Source organism: Acartia tonsa, chromosome 14, assembly GCF_053477335.1.
Source record: "Acartia tonsa isolate MP-2025a chromosome 14, ASM5347733v1, whole genome shotgun sequence".
Classification (NCBI taxonomy): Eukaryota; Metazoa; Arthropoda; class Copepoda; order Calanoida; family Acartiidae; genus Acartia; species Acartia tonsa.
The window spans coordinates 35,413,494-35,437,972 of NC_137273.1; positions in this window are offsets into that span (position 1 = coordinate 35,413,494).

Sequence of the window (24,479 nt, forward strand, 5' to 3'; positions counted from 1 at the left end):
AAGTTCCCTGATTTGAAATGATATAATTCTCCCATACATGTATATTAAGATATATAAGTTTTCCGGAATTTTAAAGTTAGGGGGAGATTTGAAATCTGCATCAAATTTTGAGGATTTTTTTTATAAAATTCGTTTTTTCTATAATTCTTTATCTAAAAGCGGAAATGCAACTTAATTTAATTAATTTTGGCATCTGTGATTGGTGGATTTAAAAATCTGCGCTCTGATTGGATGGCGTACATCATTCAACCAATTAGAGCGCAGGTAGTTTAAAATCCACCTATCCTATTGGTCAAAATTAATTATCTTAAAATGCATTTCCGCTTTTAGATAAAGAATTATACAAAAAACGAATTTTATAAAAAAAATCCTTAAAATTTGATGCAGATTTCAAATCTCCCCCTAACATTAAAATTCCGGAAAACTTATATATCTTAATGTATATAAAACGTTGTGGTCAGGGTGGGGACAATTGGATTATAACCTAAACTAGTACCCAAAGTTTTATAACCGCGTTATCTTATTCGTTTGCTCAACTTTGGATACTTTAATCGTATTTTGATTGATAGGTTTTAACCTTTTCAACCAATAAATGTAAACTACACATGGGGTAATATAGTTTGTCATCATTGGTAATATAGATCAATCTATCATCCATTGTCTCATCCCTAAAAATCCCTGCGTTGTGGTTTATTGAAATCTTAGAATCTTCCTTTTGTCACTGACACAGACCAAAAAAAAAATGAGATTAAAATTTGTAAAAAAAGATGATTTTAGCTTTTTTTGACATTTATTTTGTATATGAAATATTGATTATAATCAATGGATTTTTGGAATATTGATTCCTTGGACGATAAGGCATCATCCTTTAAGCGAAGTATATGTATAGTTAAAGGGAGTGTGAACGTAAAAATTTCTCATCTGATTATCAAATCTTAACATTTTCTAAGCACCTTTCACTACACTGATCAACCAAAAACGTCCTATTTACAAAAATATCCAGGAAAAATGCCTTGATTTTATGGTATTTTGGGAGGGAAATGGAAAAAACAGGGAAAATCTGAACGGTTTTGTTTCTTATAATGTTTGTAGGGATATTTAACTTGTCATATATAGTTGAAACAATTTACTTACTGTTAAGGATTTATTTTATGATATAAAATTGCCAATTAGTTTTTTTATAACGTAGGAATTAGGTAATAAAGACCTATTTTAAAATGTATTATTGACAAAAAAAATACCTCACTGTCTACAAATGATTGAATCTCATAGGTTATTTAAAATAATAATATCCTTGTTTATTGTGTTGGACAATAAATAACCCACTTTCAAGAATTAGTTTACACTTATATCAGACTGTTTATAAAGAAATATTGCGTCTTTATTATTTACAAATTTGTAATTAAAGGTGGGCGAGAGATGGGCCATCTAAAGTTAATTGGATACTAATAAAAAAAACCTGTTTATAGCTTTGTTATTGTATTTGGTTTTCAATAAAAAATATTGCTTATTTTATCAATTTCTAAGTAACTAAACATTGGTTTAAAGCAAGGATTATGTTAAAAGTCAGCTTAACCGTAAGGAAAAATCAAGAACTATGTGAAAAAGTTTAATTTTAGCTATAATGGGAGAAAAAAGCAATTTAATGCACATTTTATATAATACGGAAAATTTCTTCCTTTCCCTTTACCTTATAAAAATCGTCGGAAAAAGCCGTTTTTCAATCAAACGAAAGCGCGTTTTGCTCTATCTGGGAGATATTATGAATGAGATAATGTTAAGGTTTGATATTAAGATGAGAAAAATTTACGTTCACATTCCCTTTAAGTATTTACATAAAACATCCTTTATTGGAGAAATTTTGATTTCTTCAGGTTTTTGTTCAGACTTTTAAATAATTTTGAAATTTAAATTCGTTGTTGCTCAATATTTTTTAGTGTTCGTCTGGTAAACTTCGATAAGGGGTGTTTTCATCCTTGTAAGTTGTCATTGTATTATTCAAATGTGTACATTTAATAAAAAAAATTTTTCTAGAAGTGCTCGTGCTCCTGTTTATGGGTCAAGGAATCCCCCCTACGCTTACAATCTGTGCCACGCGTTTGACATAACAACAGTAGGTACTCTTGTTTCAACCTCTCTAGTATGACTCGGTGTGGTCCAGACTTAAACCTGACACCTCCTGGCAGCAAGCAGACACGTCACCAAATGCCGCCAATGAATCATTGGTTAATATTTCTGATCTAAGTTAAATAATTTATCTAGGACAAAATGGTGTGGCGATTTTAGGTTCCAGGAATATATCTTCACCCATATCTGATCAAATATATTGAATAGACCAATTTTAGATAATAACATTACACAATTTACAATTTTGTACTTTGCATTTTTAGTTGTGAAGCTAGCTACTCTATAATTACTTCAAATGAATTTGAATAAATACTTTAGGTCAGGTTAGGTATTAGTATTGGGTAAATGAAAGGATGACCCAGCAGGGTTAGGGCCTGCCTCAAGGGATTAACATTGGGATAAAATACACCCCAATCAATGTTCAATACTTATTTTGAGGGAAAACTCTTGTTGGTGTGTTGGTCATACTAGAACACTCTATGCCTTTATTCTTTAATTCTCATTTTCAGTATTTCTCTTTTTTCCCTTAAATAATGTAAGCGGATATCGTATTAGTTATTTATCGCATCGTATTATAGACAGCTTTCCGCGGATAATAGATTAAAAAATTTAAGATTAAAAACAGTTTTGTTAGACCAGAGGGGCTGAAAGTCGGGATAACAAAACTGGTATTAATTTTATGAGTTTTAGAATAATATTCATGCGATGTTGTACATGATTTTTTAGTGTGGCAGAGAAAAGGTTCTGATCCTGCGGATATTAATCGGTTTCAAATAATACGTTTGAGTAAGATCATTGTGAGGTAATACAATTTTAATTCATTTTTCCCCACCTTTTCAAACACTAAGGAATATAAAGAATTTTAAATAAAAAAAGATATTCATTTTAAATTTTTTCTTTATATGAAAGAAAGGATGCGCCCCTAGTGAATTGTAGGTTCAACTTGTAAAATGGGTGGGGGGGGGGGGGGGGTATACGTATTTTTTTTTAAATTGACAAAAATAATGGGAAATATTAAAACCATTATAGAAAAAAATGTAAAAACGCAAGTTTTCCCAATATTCCCCCTCCCCCCCAAACAATAGCGTGGGAGAAAAATGAAGATTTGTAGAAAATTTAAATTTTCTTGGACTTTATTTTGTTTGATGACAAACATTGAAACCAATATTTTATACATTATAAGATTTTTTTGAAGCATTTTAATCTAAATGCCAAAAATAAACTTTAAAAAAAATCAGTAGAAAAAATTATGTTTCTATAGACAAATCAAATTTATTTTGTATTATTATGAATAGATGTACTACTACTGATAAAGTAGATTATCAGAGAAATATTCACAAAAAAATCCGCCATCTATCTTAAATTGCAGCTGGTTAAATAGCTAAAATCCTCCCTCCTTCCTAAAACATGTTTTACAATTGAAAAATCACATTATCGTTATTTATAGAGAAACTAAAGCAATATTTCACTAAAAACCATTCATTTGAATGGCGGAAAAGCTAAAGTATTTTTAAATGTTTTAGGGTAACATAAAAACTATAGATAACAATAAACGAACAACAACGTTAGTGAATACAATTGGTCATTTGCTTATTGAAACAAATTTTTCCTATTTTAATTGTGTTTTAACACAATATATGAATAAATAAAGATTATGCATTTGTTTGGTAATTTGAACCATTTTACAAACAGCTGCAAAAAATGGAGCATTTAAAATTATATTATAGAAAAGTAAAATTTCTAAAAATGAGAAAAAAATGAAAGAGAGGGGGGGAGAGAGGAAAAGAGAGAGAGAGAGAAAGAGAGAGAAAGAGAGAGAGAGAGAGAGAGAGAGAGAAAGAGAGAGAGAGAAAGAAAGAAAGAAAGAAAGAGAGAGAAAAAGAGAGAGAGAGAAAGAAAGAATGAAAGAAAGAAAGATAGATAGAGAGAGAGAGAGAGAGAGAGAGAGAGAGAGAGAGAGAGAGAGAGAGAGAGAGAGAGAGAGAGAGAGAGAGAGAGAGAAAAAAGAGAGAGGGGGTGAGAAAGAGAGAGAAAAAGAAAGTGAATGGTTAAGAGAAAGAGAGAGAGAGTGAGGGAGAGAAAAAGCGCAAAACTACAAAACATTGCCAAAAGGTTGTATTTCCATCTTACTCATAAACAATAGAGATGAATGTACATACAGACAGACCATAATTGTAGAGTAGCTGCACTACCTACAAATTAGACTAAACTTATATAAAATATGCAAAAAGTATCTCTAAAACCAGACAATTTGACAAGCAGCATATAATAAAAAATATATTGCACTTTTAAAAATTTAGATTATTAGTGTCAAATCAATCAAAATTATTCTAATGTTTGATTTATTAATGGCTTTTTTTACTGTTTATACAATACAAACAATATTTCATTTTAGCTACTTCTAACATAAATTTTAGTAACAAAGCTACTATATAAGTGATGATGTCTTTCTATCTCAATGTGTTGCTATTAAACATAATCGTCCCTGTTAATGTGATTTGCTTTTCAAAATTAAAAAAAAAAACATTTTGTTAGCATGGCTACATTTAATTAGAGACTGACTGTCTGTCCGTTGACCTTTGAGCTGCAAATGTGTTCTGTATTAAAGTAGCTTAAGTGTGCATAAAAGCAAATGTATGCATTTGTATAGTAAGAACATAGAACTGAGAGTTGGGAGGAATTGTGTACCCAAAGAGTTACAAAATTTAAACTAGGTTATTCCTCGTTTTGCATGAGCACTTTTAAAATTCTTTTTCTATTCAAATGCTAAATTAGACAGGGAGGGAGGGGACATTGGACTGTTTATTACACTAGTCACCAAAGTTTGATAATAACGTTTTCTTATTCAATGGCTTAACAATTTTGGGAACTTTTATTTAATTTTGATTTGCTTATTCATTAAGTTGAGTGTTCAAACGTTTCAACCACTTATTGCACTCTTCAGAAGGGGTATTTTTGTTTATCATCATCCCGGAAGTACATTATTTATCAGCCATTGTCTTATCCCTTTAGATCCCTGTAGATTAGATCAAAATTTTCAATTCTAATGTGTTTTAAATTGATCAAATTTAAATGTAGGGATGGAAAATTTATTCAAAGGTATGGTAATCAAATAATTCAAGGATTTACGCCCCTAGAGGCCCTTAAGGAACTGGAAGGATACATCGAATTCAAACTTAATTTTGTTCTTATCATACTTACCTAAGTTTTATTTTAAGAAAAAAAAAATTAAATCTTAGATTATAAAGAACCATCTTACCTTTTAAACTTAACATAAACTTGAAAAAATATTTTAATGGGCAAAGTCCAATATTGCCATCATCCCAATAGTATGTATAATCTTTATCATAGCTAAGCTGCACACCATAGGCCTGTAGGAGGGTGTCCAGCCCATTACACCCCCTGGAAAATCCAAGGGGGAATATCAAGATAAAAATAACACCCCCATCCCCTAAAATATAAGGGGGATATGAAAAAAGAATTAACTTACTTGACTTTAAAATTATTAGTGAGCTTTAATTTTACAAGCACACCTGACTACTAAAAGTGTCATGTGTGACGTCATAAAAATATGTCTAAAAAGGAAGAATGAGAGAGAAGAATTGGGATAGGAAACCCCTAAACAAGAAAAGGATTCAAACGTATTTTTATGACGTCACACATGACCTTAAAATGTTTGCCTGACTAGCTTATACTACTAACATTTAATGTAACACACTATCAAATGCTCTTGGTATATAAAAAACTAACCAGCTAAAAACTGGAAAAATTTGGTTAAAATTTTTAATGACAATTGGATTTTATTTGAAAAGGTTTTGAAATGATTATAATAATTACAGTTCCTTAATGAGGCATAAATGCTTACATATACTTCAAATTATTTGCAAATTATCAAATAAATTGTTGCTTTGTGCTTTAGCACTATTTGTTAATAGCCAAACTATTGATTAATTAAGGTCCGATTGTCCGTTCTTAACTGATAGCTCTTATCGATTTCAAAATTGGCGTAATGATTCATATAACAGTTAGGTACAACTAAGAAAGCCTACCAACTCTAAAAACATTACCATAATGATGATAGGTGCCTAAAAACATTTAAGTTTTTAAAACTAATTATGTTAGTTTTTACATAAAAACTGTACAGTTGATACATTTCATTAAAAAAAAAATTAACAAAAGTAAAAGAATAATAGTCTGTCAAATTATGTTCAGAATTTATGTTTAATGATTATTATCATAAACTTTAATGTGAATAATTTGAATAGTTTTGCCTGTGGACAAAGAAAAATTGGATCATGGAATGGAAACGAAGTAGCGAGTTTCATCGCATTTTCACAGTAACTTTTGATATGTTATTTTAGGTTAGATAAATGTTAATAATTGCCCCGCGGGGTTATTGTCCCCCACCGGGGCTAGAAATATGAGAAAAGCTACTGTGAAAATACGACGAAAACCCAACACCTTTTTTTTCCAAGATCCAAAAATTTTATTAATTGAAATAATCACATTCCTTTTCCTTTTATTGAAGTAGAAAGTTCTTTCCTTCCCAATTAATTGTTTTCCTAAAACTCTAATATTATATTGTTTATTACACTTTTCTTTCTTTTTCCTTAATTCCATATTTTAGCTGATTCTCAGATACATTTTTTTAAAGAACCAAACTCACAACTCAATTAAACTTGATTGGTGAAAATCCACTGAATTAGAGTGTTCTAACAAAGCATTCAATTGATAAGCAACAAAGCTTAATTGACAAAAATTTCTATTTTTATAATTCAATTGTTAATTTCGCAATTAAGCTAGTAAGCATCTAATGTTGAAAATGAAAGGAGCTAAGGAATTCAAACTTATATTTGGGATAGCTTCAATGTATTTCTTTTATAGACAGGTCTCTCAGGCGTATGAGAACTTAAGGTACCGTTACATATAATGTTCTTTTCCCAGTATGGCTTAGAAACCAATTAATATCCGCTTGTTTACAATTTCTCATCCATACTGAAAAAGCATACATAGTACAGACAATTTCTTTTCATTCCATTTTGTGCAAAACTGGATTTGACCATATGACTTTCATTTTGATCACCATCACTTCAGCATGGGGCATAGGTAAATATTTAGTTATTACATCCTGATCATAGCTGATGGGAAAAGCTACTCACCTTACCAGAGCAATACAGCTCAAGACTTAGCTCTTGTGGAGAATTAGTCTTAATTTGTAATTAAATTTGAACTCTCCAGGTAGAACAAAGTTCCCCACAAGGTCTCTGGAGAGGAGGGTAGATTAAAAATACAATATTGTTTTCTTGTTGTCATTGCTTGAGCATAAATTGGATGTTTTTTATGAGATTTTGACTACAACTGTAGGGTTTACATTGAAAAAAGTGAAGGTGATTTTCTCCACCCTTTAGGTATATAGTTTTCTATTACCTAAAATCCTGACAATGTCTTAGGTATATAATATACTAGTTAAGAAGCGGCCTTAGAGCCGGCTTAGGGTCCGAGTTATTAACAAAAACTTTTTTAGCAGAAAATCTTACATGAACTTTGTATGTCTGTCAACTTTGTACAAAATCAGAATTATTATTTACTTTAAAAATTGAAATAGAAAGCAAATTTGTCTGTGAGGATTAAGCTAACTAAAAGCATCATATATTCAATTAACTTTGTCAGTCAGTCCGCCCATTATGCTAATGTTCTAGTATTAAGATTTTATGCTATAAGAGATGTATGTTTAAAGTTTATGTATTTCTATGTTTATTTGACATCTAATGTTTTAACCACTTTGTCTGTCTATCTTATTAGATTTTTAATAACTTCACTAATTTTATATGGATGTTATCATCCTTGGTAAATTTCTTTGTATCGAAGCTATTCTAATCGAAATGTCAGCCTGTCTGTCTGTAAGAAACCGTAAAGGAGTAAACAATCTCTTCAGTTATTAAAATTCAACGGCTGGAAATTTTATAAGAAAATTCCCAATACTGATGAACATTTGCTTTCATGCTTTCATATGCATCTGCTATCAAAGATGTATAAATTCTATTGTAAAGATATCAATGTTTATTAGCTTTACTTAGGACCTATAAATGATGTCATCCTTGTTAAGCTTTAAACTTTAAGCTTCTTTGAAATTCTGTATGTTTATGTATTATTAATACCTCATAAAAAGTAAGGGCACATCAAGGGTAACCCTCGGTGGGTTAGGACCCCCTGCAGGAGTTAGGCATATGGGAAAAACCCTATTCCTTATGCATTTACAATTTATTTCAGACCCCCTGGATGCTAACTACGCATCCGCTAGTTTAGAATATTCTTCTGATTTTTTTTATTTATCTGAGATAACAAATAGAAATTTTGTTAATATTTTCCTGACAATTCCTATCTAGTTTTTTTGGTTGGAAATATTAGAAAATATATATAAATATATTAACTTACACATAAAGATTACCTTAAGTTTAACTACCTATGTTAGAATTTCTGTACGGCTGATTTTAGTTATTTATTATATAATTGAAGCCTTTGATACTATGAACGTATTACATACTGCCTTAGCGCTTTCTTGTTTTTGTATTTTTAAACCTTTCTCTCACTTGCTTTTTCTTCCAGTTTTCTTTTAATTTCATTATTTAATCTTCAGATACGTATTTATATTAATGCCTTTACCATTGTTTCAAAAATGCAATTTGAATTACAGAATTTATTCTCCTAGTATATTTCTTTTTTCATTATCGTCACGAAAGGGTTAAAATGTTTTTAATTTTTGTTTCTATATCTGAACACATTAGGGAGGGGCGCTAGAATCAAATTATTTTAAAACTAAGTTTTCTTAAATTTACTAAATTATAAACTTAAAATTTTCTATTTTAAGATTAGAAATTAAATACTTCAATATAATACAAATAGCAACATTAAATAAAAAAATTAACTTATTCTTTATTAAGTAAAATAATGGGTCTTATCGTTCTGGTCAATGAGAGTTTATTATGGATTATTGAAGCAGTATGAGTTTATATAGATGTGTCTTGGATATTGAAGCAATATAGCAGGCCGTTTTGTACATGTTAAAAATTGGAAGATTTCATTAAATAAAAATTCCTGCAATTATAAGTATTATACAGTGTGTTTTTTTTTATGAGAACTTTTTTGAAAGCAATTTTACCCCACTTATAGTTATCAGAATTTAATGATCAATGGCTTATTTCCTTCGTTTTTTAATGCAATTAATAGAACACTAAAAAAATATTTCAGTTTTTATTTAAAAAGTACAATAAAATATAAAATTCAAAACTTATGTGTCAACGTCTAAAAATGGTTTTAACGCATTTTTCTTATGCTCAAATATTCAACCTTTTGCAAGAATGGCTGCTAAACACTTCAAAGTTGAGATATAGAGCTAAAAATGTATACAGATACTATTAGAGACATGTACTAGAACATATCAAACTTCGAAGGTCATATCTCAACCAGGGAGGGAGTACTGGCCCCCCAAAGTCAACTACAGAAATCCAATTTTTTTCTTGCAAAGGGTAGAAAATTTAGGCATAAGAAAAATGCGCTAAAACCATATTTAGATGTTGACACCTAAGTTTTAAATTTTAGATTTTCTGTACTTTTTAAATATAAACTGAAGTATTTTTTTGTTGTTCTATTAATTGCATTAAAAATAAAGAAAATAGGCCATCAATCATTAAATTCTGATAACTATAAGTGGGGTAAAATTGCTTTCAAAAAAGTTCTCATAAAAAACACACTGTATAAACTATTAAATCTATAATTATATTAATTATTCATTTCTCCCCTAGTATTTATATCACAGAAACCCACAGCTTGTTGTTACAAAAGAGATGATGTCACTTGATGATATTGAGCTCCCTCTAATTCTTGTTTGTCCTATGAGTCAGTACAGGTAATTAGAATTTGAGAAAAAGAATAAAAAGTTGGTTGGTGTTTGTGTCATCTAAATTCAGTTACCATCATCAAATAGAAGAATAAAAGCTGTTCAATATAATTTTACTACTCCCTTATAGTCCCTTATAGTCCTTATAGTTATACTACTCATATAGCTATTGGCCTGGTTGACATCAGCGTTTTAGCTTTAGAAAGTGCTAAATTGATCCTTATAGGGCGAATATAGGTTCGATATGATATGAGCTTATATCAAAGGTGCCATTACATACTTTTAGAATATCTATGCCAAATTTAAAAATTCAAAAAAATCCTTAAGTAGATTTTGCAATTTTCTGTTTCAATTGAACATATAATAAATGAGATTGCCGACAAAATCGTTTATTTTAGCCCTTTACAAGACTTTTTTTTGACTAGTTTGCTTAAGTTTGATTGACTATTACATTGGCACGCACCTTAAAAGATAATTTAAATGTTTATTATTTTAGATTATATACTAGTTTATTGAATTTTTTAAAAAGCATAAAAATAATTTGCGTAGAAAGGCGTCAGGAGTATTGACAGGGTAAATAATACGTCTTAAAGTTTATTTTCTGTACAGAGATCTTTGATTAATTCATGATGATATAAACAACCCTTCTGTACGCATTTTCAACACACACACACACGGCCACAAAAAAACAGGGATTTGAAATCATTCTTCCTCCAATAAAATTTTATCGATTAATTTTTTTTACTTTTTACATTATTTGATGTTTTTTTTAACTTTTAAATAATTTACTTTATGAAGGTAGAAGGAGGGTATATTTACCCCTGATTAATTGGTTTCCACGTTATTACAACTATTATTTAACGAAAGCTTTTTAATTCAACCTTGCCATGAAGCCTTGTGTGATGCTAGGGTGTTTGAGTTCTTAGGGAACCACACTAATTCCAATTTTTTTTTTCGAGATTGACGGGTTTTAAGCTATAAATAGACTTATACAATTGAATATGTCAATATTTTTAAGTTATTTATAATCTATGGAATTGCACCTTTGATATAAGCTCATATCATATCGAACCTATATTCGCCCTTTAAAAAGTTATTCTAAATATTTTGATTACTACAACATTATCTTTATAACTTATAAATGGTTCCATTGGAATTTAGCCCACACTGGATTCAACCCTCGAAATAGAGCCCAGCAGGATTCAACCCGCGAAATTCAGCCCACATGGGATTCAGCCCAATCTGGATTCAACCCGTGGTATTTAACCCACATGTCATTCAATCCAAGGTATTAAGCCCACTCGGGACTCAACCAATAGAATTCAGTCAACATGGGATTAAAACCACAAAATTCAGCCCACCTGGGACTCAACCTATGGATTGCAACCCACACAGAATTCAACCAAATATATATATATTTCTCCTTTTTTTCTAAATATTTTTTTTAATTGTAGAAAAATATTTTTTGAAAATTTAGGAAAATTTTAAATAAATTCTTTAAGAAAAATTATTTAAAATTTATTTTTTTCAATATAAGAAATTTATATATATATTGGGTTGAATCCCATGTGGGCTGAATTCTGTGGGTTGAATTTAATTGAACTGAATACCATGGTTTGAATCCTGTGTGGTCTGAATTCCATGGGTTAAATCCTGTGTGGGCTGAATTCCAATAGAACCCTTATAAACATTGTCCTTTTTTAAATACCAAAATTTAAATTGTAAAAATTTCAAATTGATGTTCAAAAGTATTTAAATAAATAGAAAATTTTTTTGTATGCTCTAATTGTTCCTCAATGAATAATTTCCATAATAAATGATTTCCATTAAACATATCATTACAATAACTTTTAAAATTACAAATTCTTTTCGGCATTTAATGATAAAATTGGCAAAAGAATATTAATTATAAATGCTTTCCATTAAGCTGAGTAATGTCATATCAATATCCTTAGGGATGGTTGATAACAATGTAGGGCAAAACCTGTACTGTAGGTCCCAAGGCAGTAATATCTTAAAGTGTTCACGAAGCTGGGAAAAAGTTGATATATGTCACTGATTAATGTTTTTAAGAGTACTATTTTGAGAATTAAGTCTTAAATACTTCCCATTTAAAAATAAATCAAACTTTAAAAAACGTATTTATTCCCTTGAAAACTCCGTTGTATTTTGAGTTTTATTATACATATCTTAAAACCTATCAAAATCTACAAATAACAATCTTTTTGTTGAAGTTTACTTGCAAATTTAAAGTAGAATAAATTCTTTTGTTACATACATATTAAACTAACCAAAAAAGTTTACAATTTCTTTTTACGGGGAGATTAAACGATTTCTGCCGATAATCAAAAAGATATTACCAAATTTAGGTATAAGGTCAGCTGATTTATAGTTGTCGATTGTTCACAAGCACCCTCATCCTATCTCAATATTTACTACTTGCTAAAAAAGCTTCATCATACTGCAGAGCTAAAAATACGATTAGGCCCCCACATAATTGGGGGATTTTAGAGTTTTTACTTTAGATAAAATCTATAAAAGATATTTAAAAGAAACAATCTTTAAAACATGAATTAATTAAAGGTTTTTGCTATAAGCGTTTTCTGAGTACAGCCAGGTTGAATAAAATACACACACACACACACACAAACATACATATGGACTCCACAGAACTTGATTGTTTAATACTTCAAAACATGGAATAAGATAAAGAGCACACAAATTATATTCTTTTAATATTAATCTGTTATTTATAGATGTACATTAATTAAAGCAAGGCTTATATCTTAATCCTAAACGCAATGTAAAGATGGTTCCTGAGGTAATAAATCAAGTCAGTTAGCAATAAACCTATACAAAAAAATTGGATCTACTGCAGTTCACAGTAAAATATTGCTGGTAACGAATATTGCCTAAAATTTATGAATTTTAAAGGCTGCTAGCTGCCAAACGGCTGAACGTACATATCAAGCCCTCACACTGTTTTAAGCGGCATAAGAAGGCCTACAAATAATCTGGAATAGCCATAAATCAATAATGCATACTTATCTAGCAGTAAAGAGAAATACGCGAAAAAGACCTATTTTAGACGTTTTTTCTTCAGTGAAGCTTTCCCTGTGCATTATTGGATCTTGGCTATTCCAGATTATTTGTAGGCCTTCTTATACCGCTTAAAATAGTGTGCTGGTAAGATCTGTACGTTCAGCCGTTTGGCAGCTAGCAGCCTTTAAAATTCATAAATTTTTGGCAATATTCGTTACCAGCAATATTTTACCGTGAACTGCAGTAGATCCAAAAAATTAAATAAAATAACATGTTTTTTCAGTTATGGGAATAAAATTATTTACTTTTTATAGCTATTGAAATTTTCCTGTACTGGTCCAAACTTACAACTTAAAATACACTGAAGGGACTGCGACTTTTACAATATTCAGTAATGTTTGGTTTCTATACTTCAACTTAACAAAATCCGTTGGTACCATTTGTACCAAAGAAAGATAAGGAGGGGGGACGGAGAATGGAAGAGGTAAACACGAGAATGGCCAATGTAAGTGAGTGAGTGTGTGTGTTAGGCTGCGGGCTGTAATGACAGGTATTTATTTAAATTCGACACATTACGAGGATTATTTTACGATGATAAAATGCTTATTTTTATGTAAATACTATAGAAACGCGCTATATTTTATGCTGAATATGTGCAGCAAATAATATTTGTTTATTCTATTTAAACATTTCAATTCTTAAATATCATTCTTTCTACAGATTTAAACAATTTTTCTTTTGTCACTATACCTGCATAAACAAAGCGGTATTTGGTTAATGATTTTATATAATAAACCAAACTTTTTCATTACATTTTAGAGAAAGTTCAAAGATAAATATTAATAGAGATATATTACAAAAATATTTTCTAAGTATCAATTTTTTTGTTTTTATCTGCAAGCAAAGAAATGGCTTATTTTCTCTTAGTTTAATTGTTGCTCAGATTTTAACATTATTTTCATGTGGAAATACTCTCGGCATTTTAAACTGATTTTTTTCTAACTTAATTGAACTTTTAAGGCATAATTCTTTAAAAATTACTTAAAATATAAAAAAAGGTAAACGAAAATGCATTTTGAAAAATTAAATTCGCGATCACTTTAAGTATTGCACCACCTTTGTATGAAAGTCCTAACTCTTGTTGTTTTGGGCCTTAAATCTTACAGTTAATGTCATGCGTCTTATATATCAACAGTAGGTGCAACTTTTAAAGTTTTGGTTATGACACCTTCAAAGCTAAGTTTTAAACCCAAATATTTGATTATGAGCAGGTTTGTTACATATGCCACAATTTTTTTTAAACCAAAGAATAATTAATACTATCAAAATTTAATCAATATTAATATTTCTTCAATGTTTGTATTTTTTCAATATCTAATGTATGTTTATAATATCTTACTTGCACTTTAATTCAATTAGATAAATAAAAATTCTTTTGTATAACTAATTAATTATTTAGGATCTATTTACATAACAATTATTTTGTTTAATTACTCTTTCTAATTTATTTTACTAAAATATGTCCAAAAAGGATATTTTAAAACAATAATAGATAAAGATAAATAATTTAATAAATATAAACAAAAATATAATTATGTCCAATTAGTTGCAGCTGCAGCAAAAATCATAATGAACAGAAAACATGACACATTAATTCAAATAAGATTTTAAAATTGTAGTTCTCTCTAGAGCCAATATTCCCCAGTCCACAAAGGTCAGGAAAGAGAGACCAAGCCAGGTTCCAAGGGAACTTCCTGAATTTAAAAATGCTTTAATATTGGCCAGAAAAAAAAATATTATTTTTTTGTCCAAAATCAAAGAGGTGTAACTGAATTCAGAAAAGTAGCTAATTAGTATTATGATTTTAAATTTTATTCAAAATGAATTAGATTTTTGAAGTTTTAAAATAACTATCTCTTTAATATGAAAAGAGTTTCCTAGTGCAATTAACCTTTTGATAAAGGTATAAATAATTGTTGTTACTAGACTTTTTTTTTAAATTTTAAACTGTTTTTAACCTATTTTTGAATCGGGTGTCAAAAATATACTAGGACACCTATAGAATCAGACTGCAGAGCCCAAATTTGAATTAAATCCCTAATAAACTTTTTTTGGGGGGGGATTTAAAAATTAATTTTTAGTGTTGCTGTAATCATTTTGACTGGAGCAAAAGCCTCTTTTTTTACTTCGGGTAATATTGTGGCTTACAGAACATTTATATATAATTCACTTTATATTGATACAATAAAACAAATAATTCTGAAATCTAACCAATAGGAAGTCTTGTTTTATTTCAATTCTTTACAATTCAAAAAAAGAGTGTTTTCACAAAGTGACTTATTTCCAATGTATTTAAATAATTTTTATTTAATTAAAATGAAAAGAATGAAAACCATAAATGATACATACTTTTTAAAACTATTTTAAAAAATAAGTTTGAATAATCTTATTTTATAACACATTTGTATATGTGACAAAAATAAATTTGTTGTATTGCATAAACATTTGTTGTCATTTAACCCTTTACAGCCATTTTTTATGTTTTTAAAATAAGTGATAGAACACAAACATGTTAATGTTAATTCATTGATATATTATAAAGAATTAACTTTTTAGTGAATTTTTAAAATTTAAAATCATAAGGCCTAATTTTACTCTATACCAGAATACAATATTTATGAAGCAAAACACTCTAAAAGCTACGAATTTTACCCAAATAAAAAAAGACCTTTTGCTCTGGTCAAAATTATCATGGCAACAGTAAAAATTAATATTTAAATCCCCTCAAAAAAGTTTATTGGGGACTTAATTCAAATTTAGGCTCTGCAGTCTGATTCTACTGGTGTCATAGTATATTTTTTATATATGTTTTATAAATAGGTTAAAAACAGTTTAACATTTTCTAAATAGGTATAGGAGAATAAACTAAACCAGTAATGTCTGTATTGAACTAAAACTCAAATTCTTAGCCAACTACGACCTGAAAATTAAACTTTAAGTCTTATCTTAATAAAATGTCTAAAATAAGACTTAATTCAAATTTAGGCTCTGCAGTCTGATTCTACTGGTGTCATAGTATATTTTTTATATATGTTTTATAAATAGGTTAAAAACAGTTTAACATTTTCTAAATAGGTATAGGAGAATAAACTAAACCAGTAATGTCTGTATTGAACTAAAACTCAAATTCTTAGCCAACTACGACCTGAAAATTAAACTTTAAGTCTTATCTTAATAAAATGTCTAAAATAAGAATTTGAAAATATTAAATGCTTTACCTACATCCACAAGAAAGTTAAACTCATTATAGTTTGGGTACTCCTTGAACTTGATGACTTTATTGTTGAAGTCAATGCACACATAAGTACTATTAAGACTGTGTGGAGATGGCTCTCTAGCATTTACTTGTATACTCTGAGTTATGCAAGGTTTCTTGCACGATTTTTCAGCTGATGTCTTAAAGAAAAAACTGTAGGGAACAATGTAATCATCCCACAACTCCTTGGTATAATTTCCTCTTACACAGTTGTTTCTAAAATTGTAATATTCTTACTGTCATTTAAAAACAAATAAATAATAATTAATAATAACAGCATCTTTTCTCAAGATATAAAAATGTACAATTATAATATAACCAGTTTTTTTTAACCCAAAGATGCTGAGGGCATGGGCTAAGAAAATATAATATCATGAGAACCGGTTCTAATACACAGGATATTAGTTGGTTTCAAAGCAAAACTTAAAAAGTTATTATGAACATATGGATGGATAGGCTTAAGTGGAATTTACCTGCTTGATAGCCAGGGTGGTGTACAATTCATCTTGGGAACTAATTCTTGGTGAACCATATCATCAACACATTCATTGTATTCATAGCTCTCTGAGGCATTACAATTGGATTTCTCTGCTGAAAGGGTGAAGTCATGTATGTTTATGTCTATTGAATATGAGTAGACAGAATAACTCTCTGTATCAATCTGGATGTTGTCACCTGAATATTAAGACATTCATATTTCCACAAAACTTTATTTCAACTTTGGTTACCTTTTTGTGAAGAGAAATCAATGCCAAAATAGGTTTGAGTTGCATTGTCAGTTACAAAAATAGATATATCCTTAAACCTATTTGTTGCAACATCAGATATATCAAAAATCATGGTTCTTTCTAGTTTCATTTCAATACAAAAACCAAATCTGGAAAATATTCGCTTTTTCAGTTTTTTTCTGCTTATTGTATTGTTGGTGTTGGTAACTTTTTCCATCATTTGTGCATAGGAGAGATTTCTATGAGAACCCCAAGAAGTTCCAGTGATGTTGTCATGCTCAGGAATTCCTCTCCAAAAATGTACTTCGTGTCCATAGCCATTCTCTATCAGATTTTCTAGCCTTTGTAAAATATTTTAAAAATCAAGAAAGGTATTTTTGATGCCTATTCTTATTTTAAAAAGTATTCTAGGTTAGGTTAGGTAATTGTTAAAAATTTCAGGAAAGTACCCCTCAGAAATTAGACCCTGCAGATCGATAGCTGGGACATTAATAGTTATGAGTGTAAGCAACCATTTTTTGGTTTGTCATTTTATTTTACTATTTAACAGAATAATCATCAGTGAATCAAGGGAGTGAGGGAAGGGACAATGGACTATCATTTCATAGATAACACTTTATTGTGATATTTGTGTAATGAACAATCTAAGAACCTTTAAATTTAATTCTTGTAAAAGTGACATTTCAAAATATAAGAATATGGGTTGAACGAGTTCCAGGGATTTTTTTCTAGTAATTAATTACAAAATGGTTATGTCAGTCTGATGTACTGTTAATCTAATTTTTAAATGAATCCACTTTTTCTTGGAACTTTTTTCTTATTTTATAGTTTTCTAAATCTAATTAACACACCCTCAACAATTTCCTTCAAACTTTCTGAATAAATCTGGATTTCATGGCCTTTCAGCGAAAACTCTTAAATTGAATTAATTGTCCATCGTCCACTCCTTTACTCCCTGAATGAACCAGCTTATCATACCTGTACTGTTTCATTGGGCACACCAGTATAAGCGGAGGTTGGATATCATCCATGCTCATAACTTCTGTTGTCACAACATGTTGTGGATTTCTAAAAGAAAATATTGGTAGAATTGATTATTTTTAACTGATAGATATATGGATAGAGTAACATTGCTACATATTAATAAAACTAAAATTTATTAATTCTGGTGATGTAACAGACATTTAACATCTCCTTATAATCACCAAAAAGGCCAAAATGTTACTGCCTTCCTGTCTGTCTTTATGTCTGTTTTACTTGTAACGCTTGTTTATTTCTTAAATGAAAAGAGTTCGAAATCAAGTTATTTTTTTTTAAATATTTCTTTTAGAAATTACTATTACCTTACCACTATAACCCTGTAATTTATTTTCGGCTGAATTCTATATCTATGGTTTCTAAGAATTAAAGATTTTTGGAGACCTGCAGGATCATACCTGATATCTGAAATTGACTTGAACACCTATATTTCATATCAGGATTTTGTACTAGAGGACAATTTTCTTACCTTAAATTATCTATTGCTTCATTCAATGAGATTATGAACATTGTACTGGCTAAAATACAAAATAAAACTTTTATTGCCTTAATTCCTTTCATTTCTACAGTTCTATTCTAACTAATGATATCAATTTTCTTTTCATTCAATTTTAAAAAAGAAATATTATTGCATAAAAAATAATTTATTTTTGGAAAAACTGAATGCAAATAACATTTAAGCAATTATTTACATAAACCATGCACTGTTAAAAAGAAACTTTTTACAGTAATAAGTATCATTACCAGTTATTTCTTCTGATAGGATAGGCCATGCACAATGGTTCTCAATTTTGCACAATTTTAGGCATCGCTGAGAGATGATATTTTCTTATATTTAAGTTCACATAGGAGTTCCCTCCTCCAGGTTGTGTTTGAACTACCTGGTTTTATCTTTCCTTGGGGATACCACTTTAAGGCTTGATTGGTTGTGTCATCATGTACTTTTTATGGTAATAACTTTCATTCAAAATGAAACATTTATTTCCCTAAACAGAAATATGTAAAAGTGTATTATTAGAGTTTGTTAATATTCTGTACAATATTCGTTTCAATTAAAAGTATTTTATAACAGAGTCGTACAGAAGGGGGATGTAGGGGTGTGTATCCCTCCCCTCACTAGCAAAGTTTAAGAGAGTGGATGCACCCTCCTAGGTGTCAAAACCCCATAACACCCCATTATGTCCACAACCCCCGTGATTATTTTACTTTGGCCATTTAGGGTAAATTATCCAGTGTCTTAAAAATATCTTAATTTTATTCAGTAGGAGGTGAGGGGATAAAGTAAATGGTATGGGGCAAGTATCGTATTTTAGCCAGATGGGAGTATCACTTTATAAGAGTACATAAAAATCTGGTAAAACACAGGGAGTAAGGAAAGGGACAATGGGCAATTAATTCAATTTAAGAGTTTTGACCAAAATTGTAAGGGGATCATGGTAATATAATTTAGAACAAAATTAGTTCTAAGAAAAAATCATTCACTTGAAAATCAAATTACCAATACATCACAATGTAGTAAACATTCTGTAACCAATCACTAGAAAAGTTGTGTTTAGAACTTCGTCAACCCTTTTCATACATTTTTTACTGCAACATACATTAAAGGAGTTCTCAGATTGTGTAATACATAAATATCACAGTAGAGTTTCTATATATGAAATGAAATTTTCTTGGAAATAATATTTGTTAAAACCAGCCATCTTTTCTGTCTGCTATATTCAAAAAAAACTCAGCTAGTTAGCGGGGCATTGATGCGCTAGTACCCAAAGTCAGTCAGAACCTGCTGAATTCTTGCACATTCCCTTTAATTAAGCCAGTACCCAAAGTCTATGACTCTTAAAAATTGAAAATATTCGATTTATTGTCCCTTCCCTTACTCCCTAGGTGAAACATCAAAGTGATTATATATCGATTTTACACAGCCACTTAAGACTCAGCAGCATTCATCCACCAAAAGCTGCAGCCGGCGCCACCGAAAATTTAAATTCAGCCGCCAACATGTACAAAAAAATGATTAGTGCTATAATGGACAAGTAATTTAATAAATTACCATAAAATTATATATAAATTTATGTAAATGTTATAATAAATGTAAGCATTGAATTTCATAAATTACAATAATCAATCAATTATAAAATTTTGCATTGAAATATCGAGTATTTCTTATCAAAATAAAAGTATTTTTAGTATTTATTTAATTCATTTTATTAATGGTCTTTTCACATATACAAGTTAAATTCAATAGAACTAAATTTGATATCATTGTGTACATTTAAAATTGGTTGTTTTAAAACAAGACCGAAAATGGTCACATATCTTTAATACAAAGTAGCTTGATGTCTGTCCGTCCGTCTGTCTGTCTGTCTGTCTGTCTGTCTGTCCGTCTGTCCGTCTGTCCGTCTGTCCGTCTGTCCGTCTGTCCGTCTGTCCGTCTGTCCGTCTGTCCGTCTGTCCGTCTGTCCGTCTGTCTGTCTGTCTGTATGTCTGTATGTCTGTATGTCTGTCTGTCTGTCTGTCTGTCTGTCTGTCTGTCTGTCTGTCTGTCTGTCTGTCTGTCTGTCTGTCTGTCTGTCTGTCTGTCTGTCTGTCTGTCTGTCTGTCTGTCTGTCTGTCTGTCTGTCTGTCTGTCTGTCTGTCTGTCTGTCTGTCTGTCTGTCTGTCTGTCTGTCTGTCTGTCCGTCTGTCTGTCCGTCTGTCCGTCTCTCCGTCTGTCCGTCTCTCCGTCTGTCCGTCTGTCCGTCTGTCCCTTAAGATCTTGGTAACCACTGAACCGATCGGATTCTACTCTTCAGGGAATATACCTACTGGTCCTGTGGTGGTTTTAGGCAATTTTCTTGGGGGGTGGGACACCCCCAACCCCCTCCAAAAATAAAAAAAATCACCCCCATTTTTTTTAAATAGAAAGTAGTGGGGGCACCTTATTGGGGGTACTTCATTTTTTTTTTAAACAGAAAGTAGTGGGGTTACCTTAGTGGGGGTAATTATTTTTTTTAATTAGGGGCGAAACCGCTAGTTTATCTATAATACAAAGTAGAATGATGTCTGTCCGTCCGTCTGTACCTTAAGATCTCGGTAACCACTGAACCGATCGGATTCTACTCTTCAGGAAATATACCTACTGGTCCTGTGGTGGTTTTAGGCTATTTTCTTGGGGGTAGGGACACCCCCCCCCCTCCAAAAAAAAAATCCCCCCGCCAGTTTTTTTTAAATTATTTAAAATAGTGGTGGAGTAGGGGATCTTTAGGTAATAAAAGATTTATTAGTTTATGATATAGCATAGAATGAATACCATGTATTGAATATACAGAGAAAGGGAAGGAGGGTTTATATTGATTTGATTTTTGTTTTCCTCCCCCCTCCGGGAAAACACTAAAAATGTAAAGAGTAAAGGGACAATAAGAAAAAGAGAAAGAGATGATATCTAACATTTAAGCAATTATACTCTATTATGGTTAAATCTAAGGGAACTCTATTGGCATTTACTCTAATACCGTTACACAACATTATTTAGTCATTGAGGCAAGCGGATATTTAGAGTTGCTACGCATCTAAAACTTTATGACCTAGATCTGATTTAGTGGCTTGCACAAGGTTTTGCCTGGGGGTGTTAAACTAAAATGGAAAGGGGTGTAAGCTTTGGGGGGTGTAAAATAATAGACAATAAGAAGGGTGTTATTCTCATTTTAGAGGGATGGATCATTGGATAGTCTACCCTCTCACCTCTGATCCGAGTCTTTTCCACTGCACTGTATCAAGCCATTATAAAAATACGCATGTAAAATAGACAGTTTTATGCGTAAATTATCATAAAGATTAATTAATCCCTGTTTTATTAACCCATTCCTTCGGGCACTCATGTCATTTCAACTTGTAATTTGTCCTTGTTGTACTTTTAAAAGTTTTATTCATTAAATGAATTTTAGTTAAATAAAATTGAATACTTTTAGTGACGTTAAAATACCGGAAATTTTGATCAATATATATCATACATTTTGTATAAAAGTGGCCACTTTTTGGGTGGAATAAAACTATTTTCTACACAACAAACCTTTTTCTAGTAGTGCAAAACTTTTGCTGCTAAGAAACCGATTGATAATAACGTTTTCTTGTTCGTTGGTTTAGCAACTTTGGGGACTTGAATCAAGTTGAGTGTTTTAACCTTAAATTTTAATCTACAAAAGGGGTAATTATGTATATCATCATTGAGGATATACAATATACATTGATCTATGGGTAATTGTCTTATCCCTTTAGATTCCTAATTATTGGGTAACGTTTTGTTAAATTAAAAATCTGTAGTAGTATTTAAATTCTGGCACTTTATACAGGCTTAATAGCATTTTCATAATCAATTCTAAATAACCAACTACTTTTTAACGTTATACTGTGATTATAAAAATTTAAATAGGTAGACACAAGTGTTAAAATATATAAGAGCTCATTTTTAATGTATAAAAATTAGTGTAACCCAATTCCGTCCAGTTATTTTATAAACTTCTGAACTATAATATTTATTCTTATATAAAAGTAGCCTGATGTCTGTCTGTCTGTCTGTGTCTGTAGCGAATGATCTGAACCGATTCGGTTCTCCTTTACAGTGAAGATTCTTATAGGTCCAGAGAAGGTTTGTAGAGGGTAACACAACCCTTACAAGTATACTTCCCCTAGAAAAAAAAACAATTCCACCCCCCCCCCCAAAAAAAAAAAGAAGGTTCTGTTTAAAACTAACATTAAATGAGGATGGTCAACTACACCTTGAGTGACTTCAGGGGCTTAACCGCTGGTTACTTACATACATTAGTTGTATTTGTATTTTTTTAAAATTTAATAGTTATTTCTCGCATCGTATTTCCGTGGATATAAAATGTACAATTACATGATTAAACCAAGTTTTTTTAGCCCCAAGGTGCCGAAGGCTAGACATAGTTTTTTCCGCTGGATTAGAATCGGTTTTGAGCTATACTGAAAAATAGTGTATCGTATCATATTATTGGCAGTTTTCTACGAATATCAAGAAAAAAATCCTTAAATAATAATTTCAGTTTTAAACATATATTCTTTATTTTGATATCCGCGGAAAGCTGTCTATAAAGCAAAAAATTCAGGTACCCTATGCCCTCCCTCAAGGGGAGAAACCATTGAAACATAAAATACTAAATTTCTTAGGCTAAGTAACTTTAAGACGTTCTCTTATTTAATTTTAATTGGTTGTTTTCAATTTAATGTGTTTAAATTTCTCGGCCAATTTTCTGACGGGGTAATTCTGTTAATCAAATTGGGGGTTTATTAATATGCAAATTTATTGTCCATTGTCTTATCCCTTAAGATCCCTAATGACAATACATATTACGTAATATAACACCTGCATTTTATATTTAAATAACTCCGCCCCCTTAAACCTGAAGAACTTTAATGAGCCTTAATTAAAAAACAAGGATGACAACATCCATTATAAGCGAAGCTCTGTAACTGTATGACAGACGAACATTAACTCTTGTAGAGTGTCAAAACTGATTTTACGTAAATTTGTTGCAAAACTTCTTAAATACAGAATACTGTTTAAGGACATTATGACATTTTTATGACTTGATTATAGAGATGCTTTACCTATAATATTTTACCTTATTGTAAGAGGAATCAGTGCTCTAAAAATCAGATAAATCGGATGATTATATCACATGAAAAATTGTTGTTAAAAAGTTTTATCATCAAAAAGTTTGAAATCGATAGGACAATTCTTACATGCCTAAATTAACGAAAAAAGCTATCCGTTACAGACGGACAAACGGACCGACTCTAATTCTAGAAAAACTTTGCTTTTAAGTTTTAATTATGCGCAACTGATACAGGACCTTTCTCTTTTTTATATTTCATCCCTTTTTTCAATTATTGGGTTTAACATACAAAGTTCATTTGATCCTCAGTATTATAATAATAGTGAAAAAGATAATTTATATCTGTATAATTTTTACATTTAGAAACATTTCTACAGTACCTGGACAAAGTGTCCCTAAAAATCAGCCGTGTAACGTCATAAAATGAGGGATTATCCATCTCTTTTTTAGGGGTTTTCTTTCCCTATTCTCTTATCTCTGTCACTTTTATGACGTTACATGGCTATTATTTGAGACACTTCCTCCAGCTATATTTCTACATATTGTTTCCTAACCCTGCTGGGCTCACCTAATACGACCTAACCTACATGACTTAAAGAAATAAACAAAGGAAAATCCACAATCCTCTACTCTCAATTTTATTTCAAAGTTTGGACTATATTAGTTGGAATCAACTAATAAAGATTTATTAAAGAAACCCTAAAAGTTTTAAGCAG